Source organism: Phascolarctos cinereus, unplaced genomic scaffold (genome assembly GCF_003287225.1).
Source record: "Phascolarctos cinereus isolate Bilbo 61053 unplaced genomic scaffold, phaCin_HiC Scaffold_726;HRSCAF=1367, whole genome shotgun sequence".
In the NCBI taxonomy this organism is placed as follows: Eukaryota; Metazoa; Chordata; class Mammalia; order Diprotodontia; family Phascolarctidae; genus Phascolarctos; species Phascolarctos cinereus.
In genome coordinates this window covers 45,105,571-45,122,310 of record NW_027556098.1, presented here as the reverse complement: position 1 = coordinate 45,122,310, position 16,740 = coordinate 45,105,571, and the positions used below count along the sequence as shown (strand labels likewise).

The window sequence follows — 16,740 nt, the reverse complement described above, 5'->3', positions numbered from 1 at the left end:
AGACTTATGTTTTGATGATCATTAAAAAGAACAGAAAGAGTGAGGAAAAGGAATACACTAAGAGTGGGGGAAAGGGAGGGGAAAATTAGAGAAAATTATCACATATAAACAGTTGATGAGTAGAAGTCTGTACAATTGGGGGAGCAGGCAACACTTGAATCTCATTCTCATTTGAATTAGTGAAAGGAGGGAAGAATATACATAAACACTACTGGGTATAGAAATGCATTTTACCCAACAGGAAAACAGGAGAGAAAGGGGTTAAGGGAAAGAAGAAGAATAAGAGTGCAGGTAGATTAAAGGGGTAGAGGAAGGAATTAGTAAAAATATAATGTCAGGGGTCTTCAATTTACCCCTCTCAGACCTAGACAAATCTAACTAAACTAAAAAAAGTTAAGGAGATGAATAGAATTTTAGAAAAGTTAGATATGATAGACCTTGGGAGAATACTGAATAAGAATAGAAAGGACTATATCTCTTTTTCAGCTGTGTATGGCACCTTCATAAAAACTGACTATATATTATAGCCTAAAAATTGTGCAAACAAGTGTAGAAAAGCAGAAATATTAAATGCAACTTTTACTGACCATAATGTAATAAAGTTACATTACAACAAAGGGTCTTTGAAACGATTATTAATTGGAAACTAAATAACTTAATACTAAAGAATGGTGTGATCAACAAACAAATCATAGAAGCAATAATTTTATTAAATATAATAACAATGATAAAACATACCAAAATTTGTAGGTGGCAGCCAAAGTAGTACTTAGGAGAAATTTCATATCTCGAAACATTTTTATCCATAAAAGAGAGGAAGAACTATTCAATGCATTGGATATGCAAATAAAAAAACTTAGAAAACCAACAAATTATAAAACCTCCAATTAAACACCAAATTAAAAATCCTGAAACTCAAAGGAGAGATGGACAAAATTGAAAGCAAAAAACCTCATTGAATTAACAAAAATAGGAACTAGAGTTTTTTTTTTCCAATGACAAACCATTAGCTAATTTGATTTAAAAAATAAAGAAGAAAACCAGATTTCCAATACGAAAAATGAAAAAGGTGAATTTATAACCAGTGAAGATGAAATAAGAAAATTATTAGGTGTAATTTCACCTAATTAAATGCCAATAACACTGACAGCCTAAATTATATGAATATTACAAAAATATAAATTTCCCAGATTAACAGAACAGAAAATAGAGTGCAAAAATAGCCCTAGTTTAGAAAAGGAAATAGAACAAGCAATAAATGAAATCCCAAAGAGGAAATGCCATGAATAGAATGATTTACAATTGAATTCTAATAAACATTTACAGAACAATTAATTCCAATACTAAATAAATTGTTTGAAAAAATAAGAAAAGGAGCCTAACAAATTTCTTTTATGATCCGGAAATGGTCTTCATTCCTAGACCAGGGAGAGTCAAAACAGAGAAAGAAAACCATAGAACAATATTCCTAATGAATACTGATGCAAAGATTTAAAATAAAATATTAGCAAGAAGACTATAGCAACATATCATACACCATAAACAGGTAGAATTTATACTAGGAATGTAGGACTGCTTCAATATTAGGAAAAGTATAAACATATTGACTATATTAATGACAAGAACAACAAAAATGATGTGATTATATCAAGAAATTGAGAAAAAGCTTTTGATGAGATACAACACTTACTCCTGTTACAGACATTAGAAAGCAATAGTAATAAATGGAGTGTGTGTGTGTGTGTGTGTGTGTGTGTGTGTGTGTGTATGTGTGTATAGTCAATATAAGAGTTTCCTGAGTAAAATCATACAAATAAGGAAGCATATACATATAGAAGGGGTAGACAAGAAAATTGTTACAATGTTTGGCAAGAAATGTATATATCTGCTTCCAGTGACAGCTATTAAAATATGTCTCTAAGCATGACAAGTCATTACTTTCTCTTTCTTCATGTTTTGGCTTTACATTAGTTTAATAGAAAGCAAAGAGAAATCTCTTCAACAAAACAAATCATGTATGCATGGGGATTTTCAGGTTTTGTTTTGCTTTGTTTTTTCTTTTGCTACGGACAAGAAGGAGAAGGCTATGGTTTTCTCTTGCACCGCTAACAGATTGGGAAAAGAGAAAAAGGCCTCTCCTAACCTGTGAATAACATGTATAGACAGCATTTATTCCTCAAATTTAACATAATTCAAATAAATATTTTAATAAATATGCCTGTCTGAATTCTTATTGAGGAAGGGGAATTTCAAATTTCCAAATAAAAAGTGGTTTCTTTTCTAACAGTCTTTTTTTTTTTAAGGCAATTGGGGTTAAGTGACTTGCCCAGGGTCACACAGCTAGTAAGTTTCAAGTGTCTGAGGCTGGGTTTGAACTCAGGTCCTCCTGACTTCAGGGCTGGTGCTGTATCCACTGCACCACCTAGCTGCCCCTCTAACAGTCTTAAGAGTGTATAGGGACCACTCATAACTACTTGTTAGTGAGCTGGAAGGATGTTGTCAACCACTCCTCTAGGTGGTTATCTTAAGTAATTGAATATTATAAATATGAAAAAGAAAAGAAAGAAATCTTCAACATATTCTTTTTTTTTTTTTTTGGTGAGGCAATCAGAGTTAAGTGACTTTCCCAGGATCACACAGCTAGTAAGTGTCAAGTGTCTGAGGCCAGATTTGAACTCTGGTTCTCTTGACTCCAAGGCTAGAGCTCTATCCACTGTGTCATCTAGCTACCCCATCAAAATATTCTTTTAAAAGCTATTTTTAAAGAAAGGTCAGGTGGGGCTGGAATGAGAGGCAAAGGAATTATGGTGGGACCAGATCAAATGACCTACATCTAGAAGATGATTAACCGGGAAAGCTTTTTATTTGCTCATTACTTTCACTCATTACCTAGCTCATTTACTCATTTCCTATGGCTTTGTCTTTGTGCCTTTAAAAGTACCTCGTATTTAATCTGAAATAATAATTAAAAAACATTTTTTAGGGGAGGCAATTGGGGTTAAGTGACTTGCCCAGAGTCACACAGCTAGTAAGTGTTACGTGTTTGAGGTTGAATTTGAGCTCAGGTCCTCCTGACTCCAGGGCCAATGCTCTATCTACTCCGCCATCTAGCTGCCCCAACCTGGAGTAATCATGCTAAATATTAAGCTTTAATATTCTTTACTCTTTTAAATCTGGTGAACAACTGGAAGATTGTTGCTTTGTATTTAAAAAGAAATAGAATACAAAGTTAGGAAATAAACAGGGAGAACAAAAATTTGAACTTTTAAAAAATATTGGCAGAAAAACCGTAACACATACTTAGAACCAGATATCTATCCATGCTTATTTGAAGGCAATTAGTGCTTCTTAAGTGAAAGGTAAATTACTAAAATGTTTTACAGTGTTTTCAATTATCCTTCTTCTAGCTAAATTGTAATAGTATCCACCAAAAATTGTTATAGATTATTATATTATTACAAACAATACAGAAACCTTGATTTTTATTACATTTTTTCTATTTTTCTTGCTGATAAAATATGTCCTGATAATCATGATTAAACACTTTAAATTTAACAATCTCTTTATAAAGTAACTTCAGACTAGTGTATCTCAATGAACAAACTATGGTTAAAAATACAACTACAAACAGTATATTAGTTATGTTTCTCCAGCAGGGTGATTCACATTCTTCTATCATCCTTCCATGGCAGGAACTTGTTTCATGTGAATGTTGGTAATAGGCCATATACTGTTAATGCTAACATGTAGGAGTCAGTTAAAAGTAAAAAGGAAAACCCCTATCACGATTAGCATTAACAACATATAAACCTACAGCTAATTTTCAGTATTTAGAATGTAAGGAAGAAGAAATTCAAATCACAGATTTTTTTCTTTCTTGATGTTTGTAACTCCTGCAAAAAAGAAAAAAAATGGTTGTATGTATGTATATATATATATATATATATATATATATATAATATATATATATATATATATATATATATATATATATATATGTACATATGTGGTTATGAAGATAGAAGAATTTAATTTAGTAAAGGTCTTATTTTTTATTTTTAAGAAAGGAACAGATTTTCCAGCAGGTTGCTTCAAAGCTTGCTAAATTATAATTTAAAACATAGTTTTAACACTTTAATAATCTGGAGTTAATATATCAATATAATATCTTTAATTTGTTTGATCGTTTATAGTACTTAGTGATTTATATAGATTTATGTTGTTGATAGTCATTATTGATAAAGTCCTCCAAATGGCAAAATTGTAAGAACATTTTCAATGGTGTTCCAACAGAAACCACATTTTTCTCTTTCTTTAATCCTATGTAGGAGTTGGCAAACAAAAATTAAAAAAAAAGGCTAAAGACTTTGAATTAATCTTTTCTGTAAAAGTAAAATTTTGATCAGATTTCATTTCTATAAGAAATTTAATTTATTTTCACTCTCATACTTCCCTGGCAATATGATTTAGTAAATGGGGGCACTTATCTTACCTTCTTGAGGGTATCCATTCTTCAGTGGTGCTCATCTACAAAAAACAAAATCAGCATCTAGCAGATAGTATAGGTGCTTAATAAGTGTTTTTAAAAATTTGTTGAATTGAGTCTTGTCTCAAACATAGTTTCATTTGTCTTATAAATTAATGTCTTCTGAAGGAATTATTTCTTTTAAAGATAAAAGTTTGATACTTTCTTTAAAGGAGTCAGATTTACCCTTTTATACTAAGTGACATTGCTCTCCTAAGCTTCAGGTTTCAGTGATACTATATCAGAACGCAGAAGTTAGAATGTCATCTTAGTATGTGACTCATTTAGCAAAAAGAGGGAAATTTTCTCTCTTTCACTTCATAATGAAACTAGCTAGATGGAAATGTGATTCAGTACTAAAGAAATGAATTTATTGGGGGAATTTTTATACTTCGTATATTTTGACAGAGCAGAAACTGTTTTGGTTTGGAAATTTCCAAACCAAGGAAAATATATTATTTTCAATGATGGTACTTTCTTAGTCTTTTGGTTATCTGAGATGAATTTGTTAAGGTGCTTAGAATAAAAGAGATTTCAAGTGATTAACTCATTTTTCAGAATTTTGTTACATACTATTACATAGATGAAAAGGCTGTTTATGCTTTCATGCATTTATATTTGACATTTGTAAACTCTATTAATTATCTTGATAGCGTTCATTACTTTTTAGTTCAACCTTTAAAGCTATTTTAGAACCAAAAATTTTCACACAAGTGCCTTTTCTAATATTTATCCAACTGCCTTTCAGATATCTCGAAGTGTATATCTAGTAGACATCTGAAACTCAGTATGTCCAAAACCAAACTCATCTTTTCCTCTAAACTCTCTCCAACTCCTACCTTCCCTATTACTGTAGAGAACAACACAATCCTTCCGGTTCCTCAACCTCGCAACCTAGAAATCACCCTGGCTTCTTTACTGTCTCTCACCCCCATATCCAAGCTGTTGCCAAGCATATCTTGTATACACCCCTTTCTCTCTGACACGGTCACTGCTCTAGCGCAGGGCTTTATCATGTCACAGCTTAGATTGTTGCAGTAATCTGCTGGGGGGTCTGTCTGCCTCTTTTCTCCCCACTCCAATCTATCCTCCATTTAGCCAAAAAGTGGTTTTCCGAAAACACAGGTCTGATCATGTGACTCCCCTCCCCACCCTCCTCTGTCACCCTTTCCCCCACTCAGTAAACTCCAGTGGCTTCCTATTGCCTCCAGGTGTAGGTATGACATGCTCTGTTTGGCATTCACAGTCATCTTACATCCTATTCCCTAATACACAGTCTTCACTCCAGTGACACCTGCCTCTTGGCTGTTCCACAAATAAGACACAACATCTCTTGGCTCTGAGCATTCTCTCTGACTGTCCCTCATGCCTGGAATGCTCTCCTTTCTCTGCTCTGACTACTGACTTCCCTGGTTTTCTTTATATCCTGACTAAAACCTCATTTTCTGCAGAAAGCTTTCCTTAATCTCTTTTAATTCCAGTGTCTTCCCTCTGTTAATTGTTTCCTATTTATCCTGTGTTTAGTTTGTTTGGTTTATATCTGTTTGCATGTTGTCCCTCCCACTACTCTGGAAGGTCCTTGAAGACAGGGACTGTCTTTTGCCTCTTTTTGTATCCCCAGGGCTTAATACAGTGCCTGGCACAGAGTAGATGATTAATAAATGTTTATTGATTGATTATGTCAGAAAGACCAGAAAGATTTTCTTATGGGCATCTTGAATTTTTAAAACTGTAGGAAACTAGCAATTTTTTTCAAATTTTTTCTATACTACAAAATTGGGAAAAAGTCTAGTCTTCATGACAAATGATAAATATTTAAGACACGGAAAATGTTAATTAATTTATCAGAATAGTGTTTTTGAACTCTATTAAAATCCTAACCTATTATCTTGTGGTCTGTTGCTGGTCCTGAGTTTCAAGAGAGCTCTGACATCGAAGCACAGGTTACTAAGCTGGAAAGACTGAATATAGGCTAAGTGATGGACTATGTGTTTTTTTTTTTTTGTCCAAAAGCCAACCTAGTTAAGTTCAGAGGCTTATACTCAGACTGGACTCAATCTGACTAATTTTTTGGTCACAACTCTCAAAGTCCAATTATTAAGTTGATCAATATACCCTGTCCCAATATCTGCCCATCCTCCTATTGGACAGTTCAAACTAGATTTCTCTGTCTTTCAAACATCTATTTCAAACTCAACATGTCCAAAACAGAACTCATATTTTCCACCAAACCCTTCCTCTCTTCTAAGCTTTCCTATTTCTGTGGAAGGCACCACTATTCTTCCAGTCACCTAGATCTATAACTTTGACATCATTCTTAACTCCTCCATCTCTCTCATCCCACACATGCAAATGGTTGCCAGAGCTTGCTGTTTCTACTTCCACATCTTTTATATCTCACTTCTTTCTACTCACAAAGCTACCTTTAGTTCAGGCCCTCATCACCTTTTAATTCAGTTATTGCAAGACTCTTCATTTTTTATACCCGCTTTATGCCTCTTTCTACTACAATTCATAGATACCAAATTGATTTTCCTTAAACATATCTGACCATATGACTCCCTGATTCAATCAACACTCGTGACTCCCTGTTTCCATTACACTAAAACACAAAATCCTCTGTTTAGCTTTTAAAGCTCTTTGTAACCTTGCCCAAATCTGTCTTTCCTGTCTCATTGCACAGTACTTCCTCTCTTTCGCTATGTGTTCCAGACAAACTGGCTTTCTCTCTGTCCGTCACACATAACACTTCATCTTCTGTCTCTGTGCTTTTGCATTGGCTGTTCCATGTGTGTGCAATATATTCCCTTCTCATTTCTGCTGCACAAGAATCCCCCTTTCTTGTCAAGGAATAGCTCAAGATTTTATCTTTGGTCCTTTGAAAATTTTTTAGGTTTACCATGTGAAATACCATTTACTAAAAAGTCAAATTGTATCTTCCCTCTGTTATATCTGTGTAACTGCTAACCTAGTTTCTCATGAAAAGACAAAATTATTCTACTGAGTAATATGTCATTGAATACATTCTAGATTTTTTTTTGCCCTCTTATTTCCATTGTTGAGATGCAATGTAGTATAATGGATAGAAGTCATTCATCAGGCCTAAAGTCAGGGAGAGTTTGGCCTTTTAAATATTCTACCTGTGGGGCAGCTAGGTGGTGGCAGTGGTTAGAGCTCCGGCCTCGGAATCAGGAGGACCTAAGTTCAAATTTGACCTCAGACACATGACTCTTACTAGCTGTGGGACCCTGGGCAAGTCACTTAACCCTGATTGCCTCACCAAAAGGCAAACACACAAACAAACAAAAAACCTTAAATATACTACCTGTGGGACTGTAGGCAGACAGCTAAGCATCTTAGGCATCTCTCTTAAGACTGTCAATTTCAAATGAGTTGCTGATCTGAAACAATGGAGGGAGTTTCCACCCTGGGAGTATCCCATACTAATGAAATCACCAATCATGTCTCCCATACTCCCCTACTTCCATATGTTTTTATAGAATTAGAATGCCAAACATGAGTAATCAACAAGGAACTCTGAAGAACAGGAATGAAAGATATCACCAAGGAACTGTGTGACAAGAAGCAAAGATAGGTTAGTCACGCAGCAAGAATGCAGTGATAACAGGTGGGCAGCCAGGGGATTCTACTGGTCCCTTCTTCATGTCAGGAGAAAGCAATGAAGGCCTTCAGCCTGTTGATGAGATTTCCCCTTCATCCTGAGCATATACCCTGGGCAAATTTTGGCACACCATAAACAAGAAATAAGAGTCATATAGAATGGACAAGTATGAATGGGTTGAGATCTACATCATTGGAAGAAACTCCCAAATCATTGAGATCATAAATCCATATGAGCATATTTGAGAGAAAGGACCAAGCCAATTCTCTGCTAACATGTGTGAAATCTTATGAGGTGAAGAGGATAAATAGTATGACCATATCAATATTTCTCCTTAAAGAGATTTCTTTAAATTTTTCATCATACAGTGGTAGCATCTGTGGTGATGTATTTTAAGTTGTGTTCAGGACTTAGGTAATTTTTCTTTATACTAGATATGATTTTCAAGATTGGATTTCTGTTTGGAGGGGATCTTAAAGGTTGTCTAGTGATATTTTTCTGTAGGTGGTTTAAATTTTTTTCCTTTCCATTTATTTCTTCACTTGAATTGCCCTGAAATATATGTCAAGCCTGAATGATAGCTTATTCCCCAGGATTGTCTCTTCATACTTGTTCTGAGGTGATGAATTGGCTGGTTATATTCTTCCACTCTTTTACATCTCTCTGACTCTCAAATAATTTTTCATACCAACTGAAAAAACTGTGTATATTAAAGTTTTCTTAAGAAAATTTCCTTCCTTCCTTCCTTCTTTCCTTCCTTCCTTTCTTCCTTCCCTCTCTCCTTTTCTTTAAGAGAACCTCTTATGTTTTGTTTTTAATGTTTTTCATTTATGAATCTGTTCCTCATACTATATCTCTCTCCCGCCCCACGCAAATGCTCCCTTTTCTCTCCCCCTCCTCCCAAATAAAGCCCTAAATACACATTTCTGTAGTCTGGCAAAACAAATACCCATATTGCCCATCTCTGCAAATGAATGTTTCTTTCTGCATTTTAAGTTCATTACCTTTCTGGCAGCTGGTAAATGGTTTGAGAAAACAGATTCTTGTCCAAAGCACTCACTCTTTTTGATCTATAAATGTTGTAGTGCTACTAATGGGGCTTTTGGAAATCAAGAAATAATCTTTGTTCTTATGATTGCTGAAACATAAGATGAGCTAATTTGATGACAAATGTGTCTTTGGGGGAGGGAACAGTAACATTAATTTTTAAAAAACATTATAAAGCTATAATGACTTAATAAAACAGAAATACCCTTTGAGATAACTAGGCTTCTATAAAATATGTAGCACTTTATTAAATAAAATCCATACACTGTACAAGTAAAGAAAAATACTTATACCTATTTTTTTAAAGAGTGCTTGAATATTGCAAGCCTAGAAACTACTGAAGGGAAATGCCTCAGTGTTTTATGATGTGAAAATTAAGTGAAGGCAGGCAGTTAAAAAAAATAACACATCATCTTAATTAAAAGAACATTTATTTAAAGCCTATTCTGTGCTGAGCATTGTACTAGGCACCAGAGTCAACAAAGTTTACATGAGATTGCATACCCCATTGAATCTCGTGTATTTTAAAATATTTTTTAAAAAGATGCACTTAAAAATTATAAACTTCTGAAAGGAAATTAGCTGAATAATTGCTTTTGAGAAAAAAGTCAAGATGAAAGATTTTAAAACTTTACTAAATTTTAGAAACTAGAGCAAATTTCAAAACAATAAGTTAAATGAAAGAAAATGAAATCTATCCAAAATTATTTTATATAACTATTTACATTTTACTAACATTAACAGTGAATCTGTTGGGCATTTGAGAATAAATAAGACAGGGGACAATGCATCTCACTGACTCAGATATACCTTAGGACATCAATGAAAGTCAATCTGATAGTCTTATATTAGAATTGTAGAATTTCAGAGCTAAAAAGCCTTGAAAAATGTAGTCCACATCTTTCATTTTATAGTTAAGGAAAAAGAATTTGCTGGGATCTTATGGTTAGATGGTGAAAGACATGGGACTAGACTCCAAATCTCCTGGCATTATTAGATTATACAATGCCATTATCAGGCAACCCAGTACAAAGAACTCTCGCATGTGAGATAGTTATAATGTATTCCAATTTGTCATTTTAAATAAGCAGAAACTAGATTCTAGTGAAATTTAATGACATTACCTGGTGCCATGGAAAGACTTAATTTTTGTAAGTAAAAGCTTACAAAGATACCTGTCTTTAGTACTCAAGGTATTAGTTTCTTTAATACTTCAAAGATTTCATTAGTTCACACTTTAATCTCTCCACTAATAATGATAAGAGGTGGCTTTTATATAACATCTTGAAATTTGTAAAACACTTTAATAAGTGGTCTTCACAACATGATACCTATCTTACAAATTAGTAAACTGAGGTGCAGAGACGTTAAATGACTTGTTTGTGGTCACACGGCTATTGAACAGTGCAGTGGAAAGAGTGCTGGGATTGGAGTAGGAGGACCTGGGATCAAATCCTGACTATGACACTTTTTACTCTATGTGACCTCAAGCAGGTCATTCTGAGCCTCAGTTTCTTTATCCGTAAAATAAAGGGATTGGACTAGATGACCTCTAAGGTCCCTAAACTCTAAAGTTATGATCCTATTGTAGTCTGATGTAACTTTAAAATACTGTTCCCTACTCTTCCTTGTTCCTTCAGGCTTCGTGGAGTAGGGAAGCAATAACACCAGGCTTACTTTGTCATCCGAAATTGACAAGTTCTTCACAGTTAAGTACATATTTTCTTGGAAGTGTCTAGTGCGTGCTCCACAGGGTACAACTCTTCTATGTTATGTCATCAGAAGTAGGACTTAAAGCCAGATCTTCCTAATATAAATCATAATCCTTCTAAATTGCTTAATTGCTATATCTTAAAAAAATAAAGTAATTGCTCTAGAGCCATCTTGGTGATGAGCCTCTCTTAACTTGTTTAGGTTGGACAACAGTACTTGAAGCTTTGCCAGATTAGTAGGATCTGCCAGAACTTGTGCTGTTCTGAAATGGATTTGAACAGTCCAAGGTGTTGGTGATGACCTTGGTGCAAGGTCATTCCTATCCCAAGATGAAGCAAGAGCATTAAAAATTTTTTTAAAAAGCTCATATGGGAAAAGAGGGATCGAATAGGGGCTCCACAACACTCCCAATGCAGTCCAAACGAAGATAAAATGTAGTTGGGAAATATTTAGCAAAATAAATAAAAATACAATAAAACACAGATGTGATATTTTAAAACTAAGCCTTTATGCAGTCTGTAGGGATCCTTATGTATGGATTACTGGCCTCTATTTCTCTCTGACACCCTTGGTTTAATGCACTGATGGAGCTGAGAACTGTCCAACCATTCTGGAAAGCAAATTGGAGCTATGGCCAAAAAACTGTTAAACTGTGTGACCCATCTACTATGACCCTTTGACCCAGTGATACCACTACTAGGTCTTTACCCACAAAAAGGTCAAAGGAAAAGGAAAAAGACATATATGTACAAAAATATTTATAGCAGTTCTTTTAGAATTAGAAACTAAGAAGGTGCCCAAGAACTGGGAATGGCTGAACAAGTAAGTTATAGTGACTTATATGACTTAAACTTTATGGTTTTGCAATCAAAGGACCTGCGTTGCTCTGCGTCCACTTGATTCACATATAGTGACTATATGTGAATGTGATGGAATGCAATTGTGCTGTAAGAAATGATGGAGATTTTTGCTCAGTGGAGAGAGCAGCAGGCTACAGTCAGGAAGATGTGAATTCAAATCTAGCCTTAGACACTTACTAGCTGTGTGAGTCTGGATAAGTCAACATTTATTTGCCTCAGTTTCCTCTATTGTATAAAGGGGATAATAATAGCACCTACCTTTTAGGATTGTTGATGATCAAATGAGGTAATACTTGGATAAAGCACTTGAGCACAGTGCCTGGCACATACTGAACACTACAAAAATGTTAGCTATTATAACCATTATTATTCAGGAAAACTTGAGGAGATGCAGACTGAAGAACCAGGAGAACAATTTATATAATAAAAACAGTATTGTAAAGTTAACTAATTTTGAAAGACTTAGCAACTATGATAAACATAATGACCAATCACAATTCTGGAGAACTCATGATCCAAATCTATCCACCTCCAAATAGAGAATTGATGAATTTGGAGCACATATATAAGCATACTTTCTTTTTCTTTTTTCTTTTTTTGAAATGGCTTAGAGGGAAGAGAGAAGGGAGGGAGAGAATTTGGAACTGAAAATTAAAAACAATAGAATTTAAAAAAACAAAATAAAAATAAAAAAGAACTCCACCTTGTATCCTTTTTAAAGTTTAATTCTGTGATATTCTAACAGGAAAAGCCCTAAACTAGGAATCAGAAGACTGAGGTTCTAGTCCTGGCCTTTCCATTAATTTGACATGTGTGATCTGGGGCAAGTCACTTTATTTTCAGGACCTTTGTGTCCTCATCTGCAAAATTATGGTTTGGGATTATAGATATTTTTGTTCTATTGTTTTCTTTTTAAGATACTGATTTGTTAGGATGCAAAGAAAATAGACATGAGAGTACTTTTAAACTTTTTGTATTTGTGTGTATTAAAGTAAAATAGCAAAAATTATACTGCATTCTAATTGCTACAATACATTATAACAATTAGAATGTATACCTTGAACTATGGCTCTTTATGTAATTCAATTCAGTTGAACAAACTAGACACCAGAGATACAAAGACAAAATGGCAGTCCATCCCTTTTACTAGAATGAATACAATATGTACACAAGTAGATACTATATATACATACACATGTATATATACACATAATATGTATATTAAAATACATACATACATACATACATACATACACATGTGAACAAAAAACAGACACAAAACCTGTCATATAACCCTGTCATTCTTTTAAGCTACCATTCTATATCTCCTCTCCCTTTCAAAGCTGTACTCCTAGGAAAGGTTTTCTACTGTTGCCCAACTCCTCACCTCCTATTCACTTTTTCATCCTTTGTAATGATAGCACCACTTGACTCCTGTCTCCAAAGTTACCAATGCTTTTTTACCTGCTAAATCCAATGGCTTTTTCTCAGTCCTTATCCTTTATTTTCCTGCCACTTTGGACAGTTACCCTTCCCTCCAACATGAGATGGTTTATTATATTATCTGTTCTCCTCTCCCCTCCCCCTACACTTCAGATGATTTACTTGATGAAAAGGTAAATTTGGTACTTCATAGAGATAAATTCTTTGAATCAGGCTTATGATTATTAAAAGTTCTGAGGTCTTAGTGAACACACACACATATATATTAATCTGTTTGGCATTTAAAGCCCTTCACATCTTGGCTTCCTCCCATCTTTCTGGTTTTATTATGCATTATTCCCCTCCAGCCAAACTCTGCTTCCTACTATTTGTTTCTCACACGATACTCTTTCCCATCTTTTGTACTGGCTATTCCCTACATGTGAAATATGTTCCCACCTTAATTCCTCCTCTATCTAACTTATATCGAAGTTTAGCTTAAACACCACCTTCTATTGTATGTTTTTTGACCCTCTTCCTCACTCTGCTGCTGATACCTTACCCCTAAATTATCTTATATTTACCCACATAGACATGCTATCTCCTCTCATTGTATTGTAAGCTTCTCAAGAGTTGGCACTTTATTTCTGTCATTTGATCTTTAGTTCCTGGCACATAAAAGGAGTTTAATAAATGCTTGATTTGGTTGATACAAATTGTATGTGATATTTAAAGGGATATGTGAAACTGAGTCTGTGGAAGGGCAATGTAGTGTGATGCAAAGAACACTGGTTGGAACAGAATACTTAAGTTTAAGATGCAGCTCCTGACATTAGTTGTATAACCTTCCTGACACTCCCCTCCTTCCCTTTTGTAATATTTATGCTAGCTTTCTTACAGAATTCTTATAAGGAATGCATTTGGTAAATACCAAATTGCCATATAAATGTGTGCTATTAGTATTTGATTTTTAAATATATGTCTAACATCAACTTAAAAGTATAACCACCCCACAATTGTTTATTTGATACTAGACAATAATTATATCATTTTGTGGGTAATTTTAACCAAATTGTTAGCATCCCTAAAGTACATTAGAACATTTCAAAGAGGGTTAGAGTCTAGGATTTTGGGTACCTAAATTTTAGTGGCCCTGTTACCAACGTGCTATGTAATACTGGAGAAATTACTTCCCATTTTGGACCTCTGTAAAATGAGGCTTTATGAGATCAGCTCTAAATTATAAGTTAAAGTTTATTCCTGGTAATTCTAGGGTATATAAATTACTGGCTTTATATACCTTGCATTTGTATAGCATTTTGTACTTTTCAGAGAGTTTTTATATACATTCTCATTTGTTTATCATAAGCATGGTAGGTATGTTTTGCATTTTACAGTTGAGGAAATAGAAGTTCAGGGAGTTTTAGGTGATTTGCTCAAGATCAAAGCCTCATGGGTAGTGGTGCCTGGAATTGAACTTAAAGTATTCTTTCCATTGCATTATGTTTCCATGAACTATCAATACATAATAAACATCAATTTTGATGCTCGAATGCACGTTATATTTTACATTTTCTGTGCTTCAGGTTCTCTATTAGTTAAATGGGGAAGGGGGCACACACTAGATGATCTCTAAGCTCTTTTCTAGGTCTGATACCTAAAACTTTTAGAGTTCTTTCAAATCATTCAATTGATAATTTATTAAAGAGGTGAAGCTTTTTTTTTTTTTACAGATGAAGCTGAGACCCATGGAAATTGTGACTTGCCTGAAGTCACACATGTGGTGAATATATAGCAGGCTGACATTTGAACCCAAGTCATATGAAACCAAATTGAATGTTCTTTCTAGGGTCTCACATTGCTTTATTTTTAAGGAATTCTTATTGAGTCCACTTGTCTCCAAACTGTATTTGTAAAGTTCTCTTATTTGCCTATTCTAATTTGACTTTGGTCCATAGCCATGATTTCATTGGTATAAGTAAGTCCCAATGATGAAATCTCTACCATTTGCATATCAGCAATTTCTAGTCATAGAATTGCTTGGGGAACTAAGAAATTAGGTGACTTGCTCAAGCTCATACAGCCAGTATGTGTCAAAGATATTACTTGAACCTAGGACTTTCTGACTCTGAGAACAACTCCTCCATTCGCTAGGCTGTGCAGCTTCACTGTCCCTAAAGTTAAAAATCAGTTTTGGTGGTGTTTTGGCTTGTGCATAAGTCTTTGCATATATTCTCTCCTTAATAAGTTAATATAAATTTAGCTAAGGCAAATTCCCTCAATATACAGGGTCTTTACCCCTCCTCCCACCCTTCCCTCCTCTCTCCCTCATCTACTATACCTTAAAAAATTATAAAACCTTCCAAAACAAATTTCTATATAATTTTGCCTTACTTAAATTGCTGCTTTCAGTAGATTTTTAAAAAATATACTTTTTTGTCTTTACCTTTTTTTAGTATATTCCTCTCATTTCCAGAGCAAATTTCAAAAAGGAAAAAAACACTAGTTTAGTAAAACTAATCAATGCATAGAAAAAAACGTGACAATATCTGTAGTGTTCCACCTTTGCACTAAGGCCACAGGCAGCAGCAGAAGTGTTTTCAAAACCATCCCTTCCCTCCTTGCTCCACTTGCAGAGGAGAAATACTTAACTGTAGGTTTGGTCTGCCAATTCCACTTTGAATTTGCCTAACAGTGCAAGGTAGGGGACTGCTATTAGAAGAGGAGGGGTTGGCCCTAGGATAGGGGCTGAAGTTCAATAGTCCTTTCTCTTTGGGACTACCTGACTGCATTAATAAACAGTCAGCCAGTTGGATGGTAGTCGGGGAGATATCTGTCCACAATCTCTATATATTTCAAGGCCTCTAAATCTCTAATTGAAGCTCTAAGCTCATGTCCAACCAATCCCCTCTTCCTCAGTCTGACACTGTCTTTTCTGTATTGCATATTTTCACCAACAGGAAGGAGGAAAAAGAGAAAGAAAGAAAGAAAGATTAAAAACCTACCTGCTTCACCAAGCAAGGTTTCTTCCTTCCCAGCGAGTCGGGCAAAACCTAGTGCGTCTTAGGCCACAGACTTCCTCTGTTTGGCTCACATGCATGCGTAGTGTGTGTGTGTGTGTGTGTGTGTGTGTGTGTGTGTGTGTGTGTGTGTGTGTGTGTGTTCTAAAGAAAAGAAGAAACCTAAAAGTAAATCAAAGGGACGGCAATTACCCGTCCTCACTGCTGCAAGCTGGTCAATCTCTTTAGCCAGCAGCATGGCAGCCCACGCTGGGCTCAGGAAGCCAGTTTCAACTAATTTAAGACCCTTTTTATAAGCCAGCTGAAGGTGACTCATAACCAACGGTTCGCCTTTTCTGTGAACCCCACTGCTTTTCCCCCTTCCTGTCTGTTTTTCTCGTAACTTAAGGCTTGGGGGGAGGGGGAAATATTTTTAAAGGAAATGTAGAAAAAGCCCAGGGTCCTGGGGACTGGTGTTTTCCCCTCCTTCCAAATGCATTTTTTTCCTCTTTTCTTTAATGAACACTATGTACTTTCCTGCTCCATGTGGGC

General features: G+C 34.9%; 1 long non-coding RNA gene across 1 annotated transcript; it reads right to left on the bottom strand.

The window, feature by feature from the left end:
• Nucleotides 1-689: 689 nt before the first annotated feature.
• On the bottom strand, nucleotides 690-16,540 carry LOC144454459 (uncharacterized). Its single transcript, XR_013482850.1, has 3 exons — nucleotides 16,195-16,540; nucleotides 4,493-4,527; nucleotides 690-3,893 (listed from the first exon to the last, which is right to left on the bottom strand). It is a non-coding gene; the product is annotated as an uncharacterized LOC144454459 (long non-coding RNA).
• Nucleotides 16,541-16,740: the final 200 nt, after the last annotated feature.